The sequence below is a fragment of the Zalophus californianus genome, chromosome 11, assembly GCF_009762305.2.
Source record: "Zalophus californianus isolate mZalCal1 chromosome 11, mZalCal1.pri.v2, whole genome shotgun sequence".
Lineage (NCBI taxonomy): Eukaryota > Metazoa > Chordata > Mammalia > Carnivora > Otariidae > Zalophus > Zalophus californianus.
In genome coordinates this window covers 24,608,547-24,625,471 of record NC_045605.1, presented here as the reverse complement: position 1 = coordinate 24,625,471, position 16,925 = coordinate 24,608,547, and the positions used below count along the sequence as shown (strand labels likewise).

Genomic DNA, 16,925 nt, shown 5'->3' with positions numbered 1-16,925 from the left:
ACTGATGAGCTGCTTGCTCCAGAAAGTTCTATGAGCTTCTGATCCTGGGGGAATTCACCTCAGGGGATGCTATTACTCAGCCCTTCATCTTTACAAGCAAGCTTGTTTCGATTTCACAGGTAGTCCCACTCCTGGGAAACAGTGAACCTGATAGAACAACCTGGATGAATGTTCTATAAGCCATGAAGGAAGATTTCCCCCAATGTGGAAAGTCAGAAGACCCTGGCAGACCTTTTTCTTTGCTACCTTGGTGGTTGTGGCAATTTCAAGGTAATTTTTAAAATATCATATTGAAGGGTCATCCGAAGGGCTGTTTGTCTCAGATGTCTGTTGGCCATTTCCCATACTGCACAGGGCCACCTGCTCCCCGCTCCGTCACATGGGCAGTTACAAAGATAAATGAAATGAGGAGCTGGATGCTTGATGTTGCTTTGCAGAATCCTAAGCATGATTTTGCTCTGCCCCTAGGTCAGAGACTGTTTACTGAGAACTCAGGGATGCCCAGAAAGGGTGAAAAATGCTGTTACTCCCAATGCCCTGGGGGCTCCTGGGGAGCCCAGCTATTGGAACCCAGATAGGGGTCTGATCGGAGGGCTGCCCATGGACTCCTCAAGCCACTGGTGTTGGGCAGGGCAGGCCCAGTGCTGGCCAGAATGAGTCACTGTTTAGGGCACCTGGCAAAGCACATTCTCCTGCCTTCAGATCTTCCAGAGAAATAGCTTTTCTGCTGATTTTCTTTTTTTTTTTAAATATTTATTTATTTATTTATTTGAGAGAGAGAGAGCACCTGAGAGGGGGTAGGGTCAGAGGGAGAAGCAGACTCCCCGCGAGCAGGGAACCCAATGCGGGACTCATCCAGGGATTCCAGGATCATGACCTGAGCCGAAGGCAGTCGCTCAACCAACTGAGCCACCCAGGCGCCCTCTGCTGATTTTCTGCACTGTTTCCTTCTTTATTTTTTGAATATACTTTCATATGTTCTTGTAGGAGAAAGCCTTGCACTGTACTAGAAACAGAGAAAGGTTTTCTAGGACACCTCAAGCAAGACCTGAGGAATTTTTTTTGTGTCCAGCGGACAGGGAAAGGGTTCACTTCTGATTTGAGATTGGCATCCATCCTCCAAGTGTGCTAGAATCCTCAGCAGAAGTTTTTCCTCGCTCAGCCCAGGGCGAGATTTGGGTTCTAGGATCAGCTTCCAAGAAACGTGTTCTGTGACCCAAGGAAAAACCATCTTCATTTTCTTTGCCTCAAACTGCTATAAACCCCAGATAATATTTTCTGCCATTCCAGCTCTGGGGGCCATTATGAGGATCTAGGGAAAGACTACATGAATACAAACATGAATATAAATATAAATGTAAATATATAGTCATAAACACCCCTTGATGTGAAATTTAATGCAATGCCCCATTAACCCCCATTTTAAGGATGAAGAAAGAGACATAGAGCATCTAAGTCAAGTATCAAAAGCCCCAGTGGGCCTCTTGCAGGGCAGGCATCAAGCTGACCGGTGTAGAACCTCTCCTCCCCAGATTTCTTCCTAAGAGTAAGTGAAATGGCCACTCTAGAAATCTTGGCCTCCAGTGCTGTGGGCCCATAATATCAAAAGAATTTTCAGGGACAATGGAGATGAGCTTTTGAATCAGATTTTCAAGATCTATTCTATTCATTTATGCACCTATATTCAGCAAGCATTAGTTGAGGAACTGCGATCGTCCAGCTTCTGTGCTAAGAGCTGGAGATTAAGCAGTGAATAAGCTGAATGCAGACCCAGCCTTCATGTAGTTTATAGTCTAGCACCGCCCCCTCTGAGCCCAGGGGTCTGAGCAGAACTGCCTGTGGAGAGAGAGGCCGTGGGGAAAGGCTTTGGGCTGGAGGAGGCAAAGTGAGTATGAGAGCTTCTCCCCGCAGGACCCGGGGAAGGCCCCGACAGGAGCAAATCCCACTCAAGCTCATCAAGCCTGGTGTAGCTGTTCATCTGGAACCCTCTCCTGTGTCTGAGGATAGGAAGCTGTGCCCGGACATGATTAAAACTCTTGGGAAGACAGAGCCTGAAGTCCAGCAAAGTGGTTTAAATTCTTTGATATAGAAACACAAATGGAGAAAGAATCAAAAGAAGCAAAATCAAAGGAAGTTGTATTTTAGGTGATGCACGAGTGAATCTGACATCCTTTTAAGTGGACCTCTGTGTGAAGAATTCCCAAATACCCCCGCCACACACACACAGTAAAGAAAGCCCTGTGTCATGGGGGGGGGGGGGGGCTTTTTCTAGAAAGTCAGGAGCCGTGGACGCAACATCTTGATAGAAACTGCATTTGGAAATCAGCAGGGTTTCCGGAAGGGAGCACTGGGTGGGATTCTTTTTTTTTTTTTTTTTTTTTTTTGAGAGAGAGAGAGAAACTGCAAGGGGTTGGGAGAGGAGGGGCAGAAGGAGAGGGAAAGAGAGAATCTTAAGCAGGCTCCACGTTCAACGCCCAGCACGGAGCCAGATGTGGGGCTTGACCTCACGCCCCTGAGATCATAACTTGAGCCGAAATCAAGAGTTGGATGCTTAACCGACTGAGCCACTCAGGGTGGCTTGGGAGTCTTGTTTCAGACTCAGTTTCCCTACTGTGAAAATGAAGACAGCAGACATCCTTAACGATTTCTTCCTTTCTCTCTTATATTTGCTGGGTCAAAGTCTGCTTCCCAGAGTTTTGGGATATGGGATGAGGTTGGAAGAAGGGTAGTGGAGGAGAATATACTCCTGTCTCAGACTAGATGTTTGTATGCTGTTCTACAGGAATCTATATGGCTGTACTGGTTGTTAAAATATGAAAACACTCCATGGTGGTTGCCCCAGTGCCCTCAAGGACCTTCAAGATTAGCAGGAAGTATTAAAGGTGTTATCAAGGGTGTATGTGGCAGGTATAGAGAAGGCACACACAGGGAGGCAGAACTCTAAGATGCCTTCACGTTTCCTGCCCCCTGAAACAAACTCCCTGTATATGCCCCTGGACCCGGGGATGGGATACTCACTCCCATGATGAGCCTATGTCACGGCACAGCTGACTTGAAGAAAGGGAGACCTTCTGGGGTGAGCTGGACCTAATCAGATAAGCCCGGAAAGGGAGTGGGCTTTCCCTGAAGTAGGAGAGGCTCCTTGCTAGCTGTGGAGATGGACAGGGACACGTGGCAAGGAATGTGGGGACCTCTAGAAGCTGACAGCAGCCCCCCGTGACAGTCAGCAAGGAAAGAGGGACCTCCTCCTATGATCACTAAGAACTAAATTCCACCACAACCACAGGAGCTGGAGTTCCAAAGGAGCGTGCAGTTTGCTGACACCTGGATTTTAACCTTGTTAGACCCTGAGCAAAGAACACAGTCACATCATGCCTGGACTTCTCACTTAAGAATGCTGAGCCAAAAACTAGGTGTTGTTTTAAGCCATTTAGTCTGTGGTCCTTTGCCAAGGCAGAAATAAAAATCTAACACAGAATAGAAGGGGGAACCAGGTAATAAATGATTAGGAAAGCTGACTCTGGCATCAGAGTGCCCGCCTTCCGATTTCACCTTGAGCTGAGGGACTTTGGGGGAAGTTACTGCTCTAAGCCTCAGTTACTTTTTCAGCAAAATGGGGATGATGACCGTGCCAACCAAGGAGGGCGGGCGTGAAGACTGAATGAAGGTGCATGGGCAATGCTGGCTGAGGCTAGTGTTTATTTTCCATCCAGGACTGGAGTTGCGGGGGTGGGGTGGGAGAGCTTCAAGCAATTCAGGAGTGCCTACTGTGGGTCAGCATCCTTCTTCCGCGGCCTCATTTACTCCACGGGGAGGTGTTGTCTTATTCTACGAAGAGGGAAACTGGGGGAGAGCTTAAATAACTTGCCCACAAGTCACACAGATGCTGCGGGGACAATCTCTAGAATCCACAGTGGTTACAATGGACAGAATTGTTGCTGGGAGAGGAGTTTCCAGCTCGCTTCCGTCTCTATGGGATCCCCAGAGGCCGTGCCTGAAGAACTTTCTAAGAACTCTCTCGTCTGTGGCTCTTCTACGTGGACGCAGAGGCTGTTCTGGTGCTAAGATCTGGGTGATTCTCCTGCAGGGAGACCTGCAGAGGCTGCATCCTCTGCTGCTCCCTTCGTGGGTGCGAATGAGCTGCCTCCCTGAGCCCGGAGCCAGGAGCGAGGAAGAGAAGGGGAGGTGACCCAGACAGGGGAGCCCCGGTGCAACAGGAATCTGTGAATCCCTAGAATTGGGGGGTGCCTGGAGTGTGGGCTTGGGGTTCCCTGTGGGGTCCGGCACGACCCTGGCCACACTCCCATTGCAGGTGTAGGAATGAGAGCAGGGGGCTTTCCGTGACCCCCCTTTCCTCAGCAGCCTGCCCAAGGACAAAATGTTGGAAACTGCAGTTCTGGCCTCTGCCTTAACAGTAGTTCCCGCTGGCCACCGTAGCTGCCCTTCCTGGCTGCAGAACTAGCGGCTGGTGGAGAGTAAGACCGGACCAAGACCTGACTGGCTCTCAGCCCAGAAATTCATGGAGGGGTTGGCCGGTGGCCCCAGCCCCCCAGACCTGTGCCCAAACCACACTGATGGGCTGGCTCTGGCCAGTCCTGGTTTCCTGGCTTTCAAAATTACCATCCTTTAAAAAACAAAAAACCTTAGTGCATTCTGGGGTCTAATGGCAGAAGAACTCAAGAGTAATAAATCTTTAAAAACCCATAGGGTATTTTATTTTAAATCCCAATCATTTTGCAGCTATTATTTATTCTTATCAACTTAGATGGGAACGTAGTCTTTAATTCCTGGATGTTTTGTGGTTTTGTTTTTTGAACCCAAGTTCAAAAACTATCTGGGTGATAGCGCATGAGATATTAGGTGTAGAAGCCCATTGAAAACTGTAACACACAGATTCCTTCCCTCCTTCCTTCCCTCCTTCCTTCCTTCCTTCCTTCCTTCCTTCCTTCCTTCCTTCCTTCCTCCAATCAGTGAAGCCCCTCCCCCAAACAGTCACTGCAAGTAGGCACTCTGCTGGGCCCTGGGGGCAGGAGGAGGTAGATCTGCACTTCACCAGCTTTCTTGTGCTTTTCAGTCACAGAGATCTTGTTAAAATACAGATTCTGATTAGGTTGGTCTGGAGCTCCCGGAGTCTGCGTTTTATCAAGGAGCTCCCAGCCTTGTTAATGCTGCTGGTCCTCTGAGTTACAAGGCTTCTCCACCGTGGGTGCACATTGCAATCAGCCGGGAGCTGGACCCCATGCTGATGCCTAGGTCCCACACCCGGAGACCCTGACCCAGGGGATATTGGGGACCACTGCTGTATTTTCTGCCCTCTGGGAGTCACGGTCTGGTGGGGAACACACAGGCAAACAATCAGTGCAGTAGAGAGTGACAGAGAGACCAAGACGGAGTTCTTAATTTGGCTTCGCCAGGGTGAGTGAGGAAGGGTCAGGAAAGACATGGTGGAGAAGGTATGTGGTGAGTGCAGTGAGGGGAGCCTACTTGCCGTGAGAAGCTCATGTACTGAGCACCTTTACGTGCCATCTCTGTGCTAGGTGACTTTTATGCATTGTCACTTTGAATACTCAAATAGGTCTGCCTCTGCGTTATTGGTCCTCAGTCCCCCAAGGTTGGACCAGGCTGTCAGTGGGTCTGAGCCTCGGTGGGGGTCAGGCCCTGAAATGCCTGATCCAAGAGACTGCCAGAGGGACACATGCCTGGTCTGTGCCATGAAACCCGTCCATGATTTGCTGCTGTGTTGCCCATGCCCAGGCTGCCCGGAGCCGTTCCCTTTTTCCTCCCGAGGGGGCTGTACCTTCCATCCACCCTCCTGCTTGCCTTCAGAGTGGCTCCTGCTGTGGCTTACAGCGGCTCCTTGACATTTTCTAACAATGGCAATATTTGCCCCTCACAGGCACCTAATTGTTCCAAGGAGACAGGGTGTCCACATGTCCCGGCTAACACCTGTTCAAGTGTAATCCCCGAGCGCCTCTTGCACTTCTAGAAAAGTCTGTGTTGATGAATGGATAAAGATATGGTATGGATATACAATGGAATATCACTCAGCCATCAAAAAGATGAAATCTTTTGCAAGGATGTGGCTTGAACTAGAGGGTATTATGCTAAATGAAATAAGTCAATCAGAGAAAGACAATTATCCTATGATCTTATTTATGTGTGGAATTTAAGAAACAAAAGGAGCATAGGGGAAGGGAGGAAAAGATAAAACAAGATGAAATCAGAGAGGGGGACAAACCATAAGAGACTTTTAATCATAGGAAACAAACTGAGGGTTGCTGGAGGGGGATGGGGTAACTGGGGGATGGGCTTTAAGGAGGGTACGTGATGTCATGAGCACTGGGTGTTCTATGCAACTGATGAATCACTGACCTCTACCTCTGAAACTAATAATACACTATGTGTTAATTAATTGAGTTTAAATTTTAAAAAAAGGGAAGAAAGAAAAAGAAAAAAAGAAATGTCTGTGTTTGGACACTATGGCCCCTTACAAGGAAGAGAAAACTAACCAGCAGCCACGGATCCCACTAAGAGCGATTCTCCTTCATCTCAAGTGTGTCTGCCTCTGCCAGGCGCGGGGTGAATACTTGAACTTTTTGGCTGAGCGGGGTGCACAGGCTGTGGTAACCAGAACCCGCGAGGTTGGCACCAAACTCTGCTGTCTACGAAGCTCAGGGAGCGGAGGGGCCGGACTGGCGTCTTCCAACACAGACACACTGTGACGTGCTTGTTTTACGGGTCATGTACAGATAATATATTTTCTCCTGTTTTTTTATTCCAATATAAGCTCTGCTTAGACCTTCATTTTCAGGTTTGTGATAAAGAGATTTTAAAAGATATAATTCTCTTTATTCTGGGCAAGCAAGTCTGCGAGCACAATCAAAACTTGCTCTGGGTTTTGGGGACACAATAGGGAGTGATGGGGACAGAGGCGAGGTGGGCTCATGCGCTTTCTTGGTGGGGGCCACTGCTGTCCAGCAGGAGCTCCTTGCTGCCACGCAAGAATGTGGAGGTGCTGCGGTAAGACCTTCCTCTCTCTCTTTTTCCAGAAAAGCTAGAAGTGAAGATTTTTAAACCTGAATTCTTTTTTCACCATTAACCACTATTTTGACAATTTTTGGACCGTGAGTTAATCAAAGAAAATATCTCTGCAGGTCAGATTCAGTGTGTCAGCTGCTAATTTATACTTCTGGGTTACTGAGCCAGAGAGAGGCTTTTTCCTCACATGGACACGTTGGCTTGGACTTTGAGTTATGCTGAGCATGGTGTGAAGAGCTGTGGTAGCGCCAAATAAATGCTCCTCGCTAACAGGTCTTCCATGAACACAGCCTGTCAGCCCTCAGTACAAGGGAAGCCAGAGGGCCAACCTGGGACTCACACCACAGTAAAGAGAGGGGTGCATGGACTGGTCCCCCCGTGCCCATCAATCTGGTTCCCATGGTCCCAACAAGCCCTGTCGCCTTGCCCACGGTCTCGTTCTCCCCAGTCTCCTCCATTGTGCAGATGGTTGTCATGACCCCTCTGCCTTCCCTCAGTGCACCTTCTGCTAGCGGCCTTGTCCCCTCCAGCTGCACCCTTTGCAAATATGCCGTAGCCAGTAGAATCCTGCGCGAGCATGACAGCCCTCCATTTCCATCATGGCGCAGGTGGTTCTCAGTGGGGAGAAAGTCCAACTCTAAATGCCTCAAGGAAGGTGGAAGGAGCTCTCTCCCCAGAGGAGGGCTGTAAGAACAGGAACATGGGTCAGGTCACCTCCCAAGCTCATTTCCGGCTCAGATGTAATGGCTGCTGACCACCAGCGACTAAGGAATCCTGGTCTAACAGGACCGGACGCCCTGACACGAGTAGGGTTAGACCACATGTGCCGGTGTTATGCCCAGCGTGCTCCTCACTCTCGGAGGCCCACAGGGGCTCAGGGAATGCATACTCATAGCTCTGCTCCGAGCTGAATACCCCATAAAGGGGACTTTGCAGAGATCTGCCATAGCCAAAGTGAATTTTCGCACCCCTCTCTCTGGAATGCAAAGGTCTCCCGTGGCTGTGTGAGGTGGGAGTCCGTCTGCCAGGAGCAGGTTGAAGGGCTTTCATTGGCACATGGAGCCAGGGACAGGGTAGTTGGAGGGATGGGCTGTGTCAGATAGGACACTTCATCACTGCGGGTGTCCCGGCACACCATGTCCCTGATGGCTTAGCTGCTAAGGCCACTGCAAGAGAGCCGCTGTGTCAGGCGGGTGAGGAGGCCTCAGGAGCTGAGGGCCTCCCTGCGTCGGCCCGGCTCAGACTGCCCCTTCCTGGGGAGCTCGCAGACGCACGCATCTCCCCAGCCCAGGCATCCCGGCCTCCATCCCCGGGGCGGCTTCTGTCCCTCCGAGGGGCGCCCTTGAATCCGGCCCCTCAGTGTGAATGGGATTGTTATTTAGAGCAAAGTCAGGGTGGGGATATGGATGCAGGACTGAGGCTGTTCCCAAAGTCACTCAGCTGTCCCTAGTTTTGAGTCAGAGACACCCTGACAGGAGCAAGCCCTTTCGGGAGCATCTGTCCCCTCTGTGCGGCTTTCCCGATGCCCTTTACACTCATTCTGCTATTGTTCTAAGCACGTGTTCAATTTGTTGCCTGTAGCTGGTTATGCTGACTTCTTGTTTTTCTTTGCAGAATAGCCCGGGAAGTGAAATTTGTGTGTGCATGCTGATGTGAAGAGGTGCCTTGTGTATGTTAACTCACTTAATCATCTCCAGTACAGTGTGTCTGTTCCACAGGAAAGGGGACTGAGAGTCAGAGAAGGCAGAGAAGGTGCCGAAGGTCATGTGGCTCCCAAACAGCTGAACCCGGCTTTGGGCTGACCGGTGGCGGACCCGCAGAGTCCATGCTCTCTTGATAGCCTTCCAAGTCCAGAGCACCAAAGAGAGTGTGATCTTGTTCTGAAGTATAATCCTGACTTTTCTGGCCACATCTCTTGCCCTGAATTACACATTGCTGCTGAGGTCCCTAACCCTGGGTCTCTTTCTTATGTAAAAAATGGAAGTATCCAAGGGAATCCTAATGTTAATGAAATAGCTCCCATTGTTTCAGGAAAATTCTACCTTCCCAAATAGTAGTATGAGGCACTTGGTTGCCTAACTTGCATTGTTCCAGGCTATGAGGTCTGAAATAAACCAGTATTATTATTATTATATGGAATTGTGATGGAATAGTAATAGTAATTGGCATCTCTGTTGGGTCTCTTTCAGAACTCCTGGATTGGCTTGTGAGACTCCTATAATATTAATCCCACTTTCTAGTGGGGGAGTTGTGGCTTACCCAGGGCACTTCCAAGATGATGACATGGTAGACGTAGTAACATTGAATGTGAAGTTTTATGTAATATAAATGCCATAACAATAGGCCCAACGGGTGGCATTGACTTTTCTGGCTCTGCCGTGAAGGGATCCAGTCAATGCCTCCAAGGCCACCAGAAGATGAGCCTGGGGCCTTCAGAGCCTTGGGCAGCCCAGACAAGGGAAGATAATTAACTGCTCATTCAAACTGCATCCTTGGAGGATTTGGCACCATGATTCTAAGGAAGTAATAAAACCTCATGCATTATTTTATGGTATCTGCAGAGAAACACGTACTCTCTCAGAAGGACTGCGGACTAATCCCATGCTTGCTTTGTCATTAAAGAAACAAAAATACTGACACTTCACAATAAAGATAAAAAGGAAAGTGAGAAGGATTAAATGGTGTTTCACTCAAGGGATTTCTTTCTTTCTTTCTTCCTTCCTTTTTTTTTTTTTTTTTTAGGAAGACAGAATTCTTGTCTGAAATGGGAGCCGACAGATTTGGCATTTGCTGGTGGACTTTAGTTCTTTGGAGAAAATACAGAGACAAAAAGACCATTTTGATGGTACTTAAAAGATCTATTTGAATATATTTAAGGGAGTCCAAATATTTCCAGCAATTTTTAAAAGGGCAAAATTAGGTTTAATTCAAGGTATGGAATATAGATTTGAAAGTCTTAATCATGTCGTGAGTACCTTTCCGGCAATATTACATTTCATATTGTACCTAATTATTGAGGAATGCTTCTATGGAGCAGGCCTGGAAGCTTGTGACTGAAGTTCCCAACTTGTGTGGCTCTCATTTGCTTAAGATGGAATATTTCATGGCCCTTCTTGGCAGGCTGCTGAGGGGTCTGACGTCTGTTCTTCCTAATACTCGGCCATGGCTTACTGGCCGCAGTCCCGATTCACCCACCCAGCCCCCTGCGGATGATGTATGAGAAATCGTGAATAAAAGGGCATGAAAATCAAATTAATTCATTTTCCATTTTCCCCACATTTGTATCTGTCTATCCAGTACTTTTCCTTTTTAAGCCCGCTATCTCTTTGAAAGCGAACAGCGCAGTTTAATAATACATTCTCTTCATTGTAACCCTGCACTGTGAGTAGTATTCTGCATTAAATAATAAAGGAGATTAATAATTAAATCAAAATGAAAAACACTTGTTTCCTGTCTACAGCCCAAAGGACAGATTTCCTGGGCTGGTGCCAATTTATCAACGATGATTAGAGATTAGGAGGCCAGAGTTACAGAGAAGATGGCAACCAGAAAGCAGGGTAATGTGAGTATGAACGTCCTTATGTACAAGTGAAAAGATGGTTTGGTGATAGAAGGTGAGTGGATGGGGAGAAAAGACCAGAGATTAGGGCACAGTAGGTAACATCCCAGTAATTAGAACTGAAACCTATTGGGGGTTCACCCTACACCAGACTGCATTCTAAATGCCTTACCTGTATTAACTCAGTCATTTCAGAAAAAGCCTAAGATGGGTACTGTGTCCCCCATTCTACAGATGAAGAAACTGAGGCACCAGAAAGGGTGAGCCAAGTGCCCCAAAGCTGGTCTTTACATGGATTGAAACCCAGGTGAACTGGCCCTAGTCACTCTCAAAGTCTAAGGACAAGAAAAAGAGAATGCCCCAAATGCTCCAATAAAAAGGAATGAGACAAATCTTATGGGAGAATGAATGAATAGGAAAAGCCAGTGAGAGTAAGAAAAAAATACAGTCAAGAGAATTAAAGAATTGAGAGTGAAAGCAGGTCAAGAAACAAAGGATGGAACAAAGACAAAGTGAAAGGCAATTAGTCAATGGGGCATCAGAAATGAGCATCGGGAAGAAGAAAAAAAAGAACAGAGAATGGGATCTATTGAAGGGAGTATGTCATTGAGCGCGTACCGTCAGACACCTCTCCTTTGCAGTCTTATAGAACCTTGTCCCCACCATCTCAAGATAGGTGTTCTCATACCCATTTACCAGAGGGTAAACTGAAGGTCTGAGAAACTAAGTGATATGCCCAAGGTCGCACTGTCGGTTCATGGCAGATCAGAAAGAATTGTTGTTAATGACAAAACGCCGATGCAAGAAATCAAAGAATATCTAAACACGTGAAGAAATATACTATGTCCATAGATTGGAAGATTCAATACAGTGAAGATGCCAATTGTCCCCAAACTGAATATGCAGGCTTAATGCAATTCTTATCAAAATCCCACAAGAATATTTTTGTAGATGTAGAGAAGACTATGCTAAAATTTCTGTAGAAAGGGAAAGGAACTAGAATAGGTGAAACAATTTTGAAAAAGAATAAAGTGGAAGAAATCAGTCTACTGAACTTTAAAACTTGTTATATAGCTAAGTCTATGTGGTAATGGAGGAGAGATAGACACATAGATCAATGCAGCAGAACCCAGAAATAGACCTTCACAAATATACCCAGCTGGTCTTTGACAAAAGTGCAAAAGGGATTCAATGGGGGAAAGACCATCTTTACAACAAATGGCACCAGAACAATTCGATATCCATAGACCAAAAAAATGAACTTAACTAAGCCTCAAACCTTATACAAAAATTAACTCAAAATGAATCATGCCCTTAAATATAAATGATACAGTTATACAAATTTTAGGGGAAAAAAGAAACCTGGGAGAACCTTCAAGATCTATGGCAGGCAAAGAATTTTTAGACTTGACACCAAAAATCTCATTCATAAAAGGGAACGCTTATAAATTGGACTTCATCAAAACTAAAAGCGTTTGCTAAAAAAGATCCTGTTAAGACAAAAAGACAAGCTCCAGAGTAGGAGAAAATGTAAGGATTAGTACCTTGCACTATAAGGAACTCTCAAGATCCAACCGTAAAACCATCTAATTAGAAAATGGGTGTAAGACATGAAAAGACATTTAGCCAAAGACAACATACGGAGAGCAAACAAGCACATGGAGAGATGGTCAATATCATTAGCCATTAGGGAAATGCAAAACCACATGAGATATGTTGCACACCTCCCAGAATGGCAACAATGAGGAGTAGTGACAACAGCACACATTGGCAAGGATGTAGAGAAAAAGGATCCCTCCAAATTGCTGATGGGAAGGTAAAACAACGTGTCAGTTTCTTAAAGAACTAAACATAATTACCATGTGAACCATCGATTGCACTTCTGGGCACTTATCCCAAATAAATGGAAACTTATGTTCATGCAAAAACCCATATACATGTATTTAGAGCAGCTTTAATCAAAATAGCCTCAAACTGGAAACAACAAACAGATATCCTTCAAGGGATAAATGGTTGAACAAATTCAATAACCACACTGAAGTATCACACACACACACCCTTGGATGAATCCCCAGAGAATTGTACAGATTGAAAACTCAAAGGTTGGGGGTGCCTGGCTCAGTCATTAAGCGTCTGCCTTCGGCTCAGGTCATGATCCCAGGGTCCTGGGATCGAGCCCCGCATCGGGCTCCCTGCTCCGCGGGAAGCCTGCTTCTCCCTCTCCCACTCCCCCTGCTTGTGTTCCCTCTCTCGCTGTGTCTCTCTCTGTCAAATAAATAAATAAAATCTTTTTTTTTTTAAAAAAAGAAAACTCAAAGGTAATATACCATATGATCCTATTTATATAACATTCTTGAGCCAACAAACACTATAGAAAGAACAGATTCATAGCTGCCAGGGGGTAAGGAAGAGTTGGGGCAGGAGGGAAGTAAGTTTGGCTATAAATAAAAGGGCAACATAAGAGATCTTTGCTGTGATGGAAATGTTGTTTTATTGTGTGAATGTTTAAGGGAAAGAATTAGGGAATATCCACACAGATGGAAGGAAGGACCAGTGCAAGCAGAGGCTGGTCTCAGGGGCCACAGAAGCTCCCTCCTTGGGCTCCCTCCGTGGGCTCCCTCCCTTCTTGCACCTCACTGTTTTTTCGAGCCCCCTTGGAAAGCCTTCCCTGGTCCTCCCTGGCCCTTCAATGGCTCTTATCCCTGATCCTGTAACATATCCGTGGGCACGTCTGCTTTCCTCAGTCAGTCCTCGGAGAAAGCGCCAAGGTCGGGCAGGCAAGGGGTGTTAAGGACCCAATCCTGTAACACAGGTTCTTACACACGGTCTGGCTAGTAGCTCCAGCCCCATATTTAAAGGAATATGTGAGTGACTTTGAGGTTCGTCCAATGAAGGGCACTTTCCGAAGTGACTCAGGCAGCCTGAGTGGGGCCGTGAGGCCTGCATACCTTGCTGTCTGTGGCAGCCCGGGGTAGCTGGCTGGCATAACCTTTGTTTGTCAGGGTCTCCTGGACCTAGGCACCTGTGGGATCTGTTATCCCTGCTGGATGGCCAGTTTCCTGGAGCAGAGGCAATACCTCGTCTCTGTTGCTCTTCTGCCTCTCCTCCTGGCCAGACTCTGAGCATCAAGCGCTCAAAGGCACCATCTTGGGAGGGACAGACTCTGAGGGCAAAATACACAGGACACAGGGTAGGCCCCTGACGGCATTTCTCCGCTGTACTTCCTCACCCTCCTTTTCCTTTGTGAGCAGCAAGAGATAATGCAGGACGATGGCATTAGGGCCAACTTATATTCAGGTAAGGAGCCTAAAATGTGAAAGAGGATGTTGGGATGGGCACACACCTGGCCTCCAACAACCAAGTCACAAGAGACGAGAAGGAGAGTCTGAAAGCTTGCCATGATCTCTCCTTCCCTCCACCCTCCACTTATTTCCCTTTTGACTCCCCAGCCCTGGCCCCTAACCTCCCTGGCCACCAGATGGGTTGACCCTCGGGGACCAGGAAGTGCTGTGGCCACCTGACAAACTGGTCGGATGATCCCTGACCTTTGACCCTCAGCCCGTTCTGGTCTGGAATGATAATGGAACTTTACATTTACGCACCAGCCAGGAGCTCCAGGGTCATGTGTTAAAGGTTTGGCTCTGACATTTAACTTAACACGGTTGTTGGCAAGGGTTGCTGCCATCCAGGGCTCTGTGGACTAGAATAGCTCCCTTATCAGAATGTCAAGGTAGGGGGAACTAGATAAGCTTGTGGCACTGGCAGGGGCCGTGGCTCCGCCCTCGGCAGCCAGGGTCTCAGGAAGGGCCAGCTGTCCCGTCCGTTTTAAAATAATCCCAGAGAAAGCCACCCTCAAGTCTCTTAGAGAAATACATTCAGGCATTTTTTTTTTTTTTTTCAAATGCCACACTGCAATCCTTTGTGTTTGAACTCCCATGTCTGAACTTCTCTTGTCTTGAGGAAAAACAGAAAAATTCCTCTATGGCTGACAACTGTCTCAAAGCACATCTGATGATGGACCCTCTCTTGGAAACCAGCTCTCCGTGGCCCGGTGTGTAGCTCAGACACAGTGAAAAGTTGAATCTAAAAATGGCTCCTTCGAACCACCTCATACTTTCCTCCTTTCTCCCCATGGTACTCCCCCCTGCAACCCCACCCCAGCCTAAATATTCATCAGTATTGCCCAGAAAATGTAAGCTTTGGTGCTCATGCTCCGACGTGGAAAAGCTGCCTGAATGATCATGTTTCCAAGGTTTTCAAACATTAATTACTCCTGCCACATGCTAAGCAATCAAATAAATGGCTATAGAACTGATTTAAAAACAAGAAACAGAAGTAGATGCTATTTACAAGGACGTGAGTGCACATTACACCCATCTGTGGCTTGGACCACAGAAGGCAGTGAGAACCAGGTCATCGGCAGAGTAAGTGGGAACTGGAGAAGGGGGTGCTCTGGTTGTCTCTTCCCTGTTGTGGGGTTACCTCCATCACAGGCGGCTAGACAGCGCTAGAGTCCCCTGCATCCCTGGCCGAGAAATCCAGGCAGGCACTGGCAGACAGCCCCACAGGGATCTTGCTACGCAGTCCGCCGGGGACAGGCGGGCAGAGAACATCTGTGACGGAGCCACACTGACATCTCTGCTGGGCCCCCAGTGGAAGAGCTTGGCTCTGCTCAGGATGTGCCCACAGACTGGGGGTACCCACGAGAGACTTCTCCCTGGGGAATCCCAGTGAGCTTTGACTTCATCCTCAGGGAAGGCAACAGTGTCCGGCACAGCCCCTTCTCTCTGCTCACACGTCCTCCTGCCCTCCTGCCCTCTCCTCTAGCGGCACTGCTTGCTGGACGGAGTTCATTCATTCTCTGTGTACTGCAGGCGGGCTCCTTCAAGAAGCCTGCGAGGTGGACCAGCAGGTTAGAGTGGCTTTTGGAGAGGACAGGGGAAGTCTGCCTGAGTGGCCCCCTCTCTGTCTGAGAGCTAGATAGGGTAACTAGAACAGGGCTGAGGGGACCTAGGGAGCACTGTCCTCCCCTGGAATGTGCAGACGAGCTCCCTACCTGATGTTTCCCCTTTCGGTGGTGGCCCTGGTGCTGTTCTGATCATTTAGGTTGTCGTAACAATTTATTATCCACCTCATAATTAATAAACGGAGCCCGACAAGTAATAAACACTTGATAAATGTCCCAACACATTCCTTCCAAGGTAAAAGAAGTTTGTCTTTTTCTCACCTTAGGCTGTAAGTCTCAATTCTGTGAACTTAGTTTCAGATTGTTTGGGTCCAGGACGGTTTAGGGGGTGGGATGAGGTGAGGTCGGGGGAGGCTGGGAGGAAGAGCAGGAAAAGCAGTGGATGGAAGAAGAAGAAACAATCCCATCACATGGCATCACAAAATGCCCAGTATCACACAGTTAGCGTTCAATAAATGACAATTTCTTAATGTTATTGCCAAGAAACAGAGTGGGGCCATCTCAGGGCAGATCAATAGTTTAAAATCCCAGGCAGCCTGGGGCACCTGGGTGGCTTAGTCATTAAGCGTCTCCCTTCGGCTCAGGTCATGATCCCAGAGTCCTGGGATCGAGCCCCGCGTCGGGCTCCCCGCTCCACGGGAAGCCTGCTTCTCCCTCTCCCACTCCCCCTGCTTGTGTTCCCTCTCTCACTGTGTCTCTCTCTGTCAAATAAATAAATAAAGAAATCTTTAAAAAATAAAATAAAATGAAATGAAATAAAATAAAATAAAATAAATCCCGGGCAGCCTGACAAAGCTTTTCGTGTCAGAACCCAACCAAGGGCCTCTCCCTCTAGCTCCCACGCCATCCACCCTGCTTGGTCCTTCCACCAGATTCGAGGGCGCCCCAGGGTCTCATCCAGCCAGCTGATGGGATTTACGCCTGGCTTGGAGGAAAAGGCACAGATTTGGGAAGGTCAGCCCACCTTTCAGGGTTAGTGTTTAATAGTGGGAAGAGTCTGGCTTTGAAGTCAGAGGACAAGGGTTTAGAGGGTAAGCTCTGCCATTCTTCCTGCTCAGAACTCAAGCTGCGGTCTCATCTCTAAAGCTGGTGAATGACCTCCGTCCCACAGGACTGGTGTCCAGATGAACTCATGCGAATGTGTCTGGCTCAGTCCTTGGTTCCATAAATATTAGCTGTTTTTCACTGCCTCTCCCGCACATGGAAAAGGGCTTTGTGGGCCAGAGAGCCCGATGAGACAAAGGTATGTTTTGGAGTCAGACCCAGGTGAGAATTTCACTTGGAAGCTTTGTACCTCCCAAAAGTTACACAGCCTCACCAAGCTTGATGAAGATGCAAAAATCTGTTCTATTAAAAGGATCC

At 47.7% G+C, this 16,925-nt stretch overlaps 1 protein-coding gene across 6 annotated transcripts in view; it reads right to left on the bottom strand.

The window, feature by feature from the left end:
• The window catches only part of KCNJ5 (potassium inwardly rectifying channel subfamily J member 5), a 28,388-nt gene that overhangs the window by 10,344 nt on the left and 1,119 nt on the right, over nt 1-16,925 (bottom strand). The window contains exon 2 of one of the 6 annotated variants that reach the window (XM_027580570.2): nt 15,825-15,917. The exons of the other annotated variants lie outside the window; for them this stretch is intronic. The gene's annotated coding sequence lies outside the window, so the exon portion shown is untranslated. The remainder of the gene's footprint in view (nt 1-15,824; nt 15,918-16,925) is intronic. 6 annotated transcript variants of the gene reach the window in all.